General features: G+C 38.5%; 1 protein-coding gene across 1 annotated transcript in view; it reads left to right on the forward strand.

Annotated features, from left to right (window-relative positions):
• The first annotated feature begins 842 nt into the window (after positions 1-842).
• Positions 843-4,023, forward strand: part of LOC107554242 (lysophosphatidic acid receptor 1-A-like) — a 28,540-nt gene continuing 25,359 nt past the window's right edge. The window contains exon 1 of the mRNA XM_016236700.1: positions 843-1,059. The gene's annotated coding sequence lies outside the window, so the exon portion shown is untranslated. The remainder of the gene's footprint in view (positions 1,060-4,023) is intronic.

The following is a 4,023-nucleotide window of genomic DNA, read 5'->3' on the forward strand; positions in this document are numbered from 1 at the left end:
GAGAGTGTTGCCGCTACCTCTCAGTGCATCAGTTGTTCTCTGAGTAACGGGACAGAGGTGAATTATTCCAGCTCACATGCGCGCAACTGCGAGGGAATAAAATGAATATTCCAAACAGCCGTGGACTAAACAGCACTAAACAACAGTCGAGCCATCTCTCTTAACCAGACGCGCCTGGGAGTTTTTTGTACTTTTTGAGGAGTTACGAGTGAGTTTTGGAATAACTTTGTTGGATTTCACTGTCTCTACTCCAAGTAAGTAGCCTATCAAATGCCAAGGTTTAATATCTGAAAATAGTAAATGAGAAATGATATCTCTTTTTTTTATCTCTCTCTCCTAATAGCCTAGTTAAATGTATAATGTGAGGTAGATAAACATGTAAGCTCAACAGATCATGCACATTTCTGATCTCAGAGACAGTAACGCGTGGCAGAGTCCGACAGAAGAGTCTGAGGATTTGAATGGGAAAAAAAGTAATGATAATAACATCTTTATTCAGTTTTAGCCTCTTAAGTCTTACTGGTATGAGTTTAGTGATGCATAAATTAGAATATATAAATCAGACTCTTTCAAGGGTTTTCATTTGTGTGTATGCATACACTCTCTAAAAAATGCTGGATTGTTTCAACCCAACTTTGGGTCAAATATGAAAAATTTAAAGTAAAAATGAAACCCAACAGTTGAAACAACCCAGCATTTTTTTTAGAGTGTGCCACCCCGTTCCCAAAAGGTGTCAAACTTCAGTGTTTGCCCCAATTTACACTAATACCTCCCCCACTTTTCCACATAGACTAAACTCTCACAAGTAGCTGATAACGCTACCTCTCAGTGCATCAGTTGTTCTCTGAGTAACGGGACAGAGGTGAATTATTCCAGCTCACATGCGCGCAACTGCGAGGGAATAAAATGAATATTCCAAACAGCCGTGGACTAAACAGCACTAAACAACAGTCGAGCCATCTCTCTTAACCAGACGCGCCTGGGAGTTTTTTGTACTTTTTGAGGAGTTACGAGTGAGTTTTGGAATAACTTTGTTGGATTTCACTGTCTCTACTCCAAGTAAGTAGCCTATCAAATGCCAAGGTTTAATATCTGAAAATAGTAAATGAGAAATGATATCTCTTTTTTTTTTTATCTCTTTCTCCTAATAGCCTAGTTAAATGTATAATGTGAGGTAGATAAACATGTAAGCTCAACAGATCATGCACATTTCTGATCTCAGAGACAGTAACGCGTGGCAGAGTCCGACAGAAGAGTCTGAGGATTTGAATGGGAAAAAAAAGTAATGATAATAACATCTTTATTCATTTTTAGCCTCTTAAGTCTTACTGGTATGAGTTTAGTGATGCATAAATTAGAATATATAAATCAGACTCTTTCAAGGGTTTTCATTTGTGTGTATGCATACACTCTCTAAAAAATGCTGGATTGTTTCAACCCAACTTTGGGTCAAATATGAAAAATTTAAAGTAAAAATGAAACCCAACAGTTGAAACAACCCAGCATTTTTTTAGAGTGTGCCACCCCGTTCCCAAAAGGTGTCAAACTTCAGTGTTTGCCCCAATTTACACTAATACCTCCCCCACTTTTCCACATAGACTAAACTCTCACAAGTAGCTCATAACATGTACCTAACAAAAGGGGGATTGTTTCATACTGTGTTGTGTGTAGGTACTGTTGTAACAACCTGTTCTGGTTTGAGGTAAATTCAGATTGATAGCAGTCAAACATTCCTGGCCCTTCTGGCCAGCTCCCAAAAAACACGCCTTGGAATAGTGTATTCCAAACCAGAACAGACTCGGGTCAATGCACAACAATCGTCTTATTAAAGTCTTCTGATGCTGTTTCAATTCTGAAATTCAGTATATAAGGTGTAGGTGTGTTTGGTCCTGCTCTGAGTCCACTGTGGAGGATGAACCTGAAAATCATCTCAAAGGCAAATTTATTTTCATTTCATTATTAGACTGAGTCATGATGTGGTCACCCTGTTATGTAGTTGTAGTACGATTACAAATGAAACCACAGTTAAGCTGTCTGATGACTGTAAATGTTATTTCATACAGAATATATTACTAACATTACAGGAATCAAGTATATTCAGTTGTGTTAAACAAATAAGATACTGTTGTATTGACCAAAATAAAGCAAAACCTTATATTCCAGCTTCCTGTGACGCAATCAATTGTATTTTAAACTTTTGACTGATATATTTTGTTTACCGAAAACATTCAAGGTGGGCCTCACTTAACCTTTACAGAGTACAATACATGCATCATGAAAGTAAAAATACAGTGAACTTTTTTTTTTTTAGCCTTCATTGTGCTTTTTTTTTTAAAAAAGGTAGACTTGACTTAAATTTAGTGCCAAGGTTTTAATATATCCATTGGTTGGTCTGCTGCACTCGAGACAGAGACAGGAAAGCCTCTTCTTTACAGAAAACACCCATGGCTCCCCATCACCTCCCAGGTCAGGACTGGTGCAGCTGTGCCGTGCAGCAGAGCTGGTTCCTGCCCTTCCTGCTGTGTGTCAGAGCTGCTGAAGGGAGATATCAAACTCCAAATGTGTTCAGTGGCCTTCAATTTGCTGCAGTGGCGCTCTCTAAATAAATAGGTGGAATGGGCATGGCTGGGAGGTCCCGTGATTCGATAGAGTGCATGGTTGTGCTCTATTGTGTGCTATTTTAATGGCCACCCAGTCAGCAGTATAAATAAGACACACTATTTTGATATATGTGATCTTTTGAGGTGTGTGGTTTGTTGCTTTGAATGTGTGAGAAGATGCAGATGTCAGAACAGTTAAGTTCAGCTATGAGGTTTATTGATTTCTAAACTGTGTATTAACTTTGTAGGATAATGATTTGTTGTGGCGTTGGTGTCAAGCTGTTATCTTCAGATTGTTTTATGTCCTCACTGGAGTTTACGGCGCATAGTCTGTTTAGCTTCAAAGACAAACTGTGAATTGAGCTTGAAAATATACAATATCCATTCCAGGGATATCGTTTACTAAAAATATAAATATCCATCCCACTCTCATTTTGATTGTTAAGAGCAGTCTTGCCATTCCCATATATATATTTTTTTCTTCTTGTGCAAAGATAGAAAGTCATGTGGGTTTTGAATGTGGGTGGATATATGAAGATGGAACTTTCATTTCTGGATGAACTATTGCTTTAATAGAGATGGATGGATACTTTACAGGATTGCTTCTGAATACCGTAAAGGTATAACATCAAAATTGAACCCCTGTGAGCCACTCTTGAGTAAAACTGAGCAAATGTATGTCGGGGGACTGCCATTCGGAAACCACTTGCATCTGAAAACCATGTACAATGAAGGATAATCTGTAGAAATGAGTAGGAAATCTAGACCCCTGAGTAATGGGGGTGGGGGGGGGGGGAAACTGTTAAAATGTGAGACCACCAGGTGCATACACTGTTCTGCCATGACATTCCCATAGTTCAGGAAGATAGTGCCACCATGCACTGTTGAACATATTCACCAGAATGGTGTAAAACCATTTCCATGTCCATATCTTAAAATTATTGAACCATGAAGAGCCAAATGTAGATTTCATCTTCTTGACTGTCTTGAGAACTGCGGGATTGTATGCTTGAATTGTGTGGTATCTCACTACACACAGTGCAATGCTTGGCAAAGACATGTCCACAGAAGTGTGATCATTAAGTCAGTGTAGGTCAATGCATGATGTTTTTTTTTTTCCAAAACGAGTTGATTGTGTTTTTATATATAGTTACATAACAGACGTGTCTGATTTTTTTTTTTAGCTGAATGTATTCCAATCACCATGTTACCACAGCTGATCAATCTGGTTTTAGAAGCAAGACCAGAAATGGAATTAGAGGCAGACAGTGTAGTACTGAGATCTCTTTCCTTTCACCATGAAAATGGTGGCTCCCCATTAGTTTTCTGATGGTGCCAGACTTGCCAGTATGATAAGTATCCACAAAAGGATGTGAAAAGCAATCGAGGATGAACAATGAAGAGTTAAGAAGAAACAGTTGTG

Source organism: Sinocyclocheilus grahami, unplaced genomic scaffold (assembly GCF_001515645.1).
Source record: "Sinocyclocheilus grahami isolate Dianchi unplaced genomic scaffold, SAMN03320097.WGS_v1.1 scaffold495.1, whole genome shotgun sequence".
Taxonomy (NCBI): domain Eukaryota; kingdom Metazoa; phylum Chordata; class Actinopteri; order Cypriniformes; family Cyprinidae; genus Sinocyclocheilus; species Sinocyclocheilus grahami.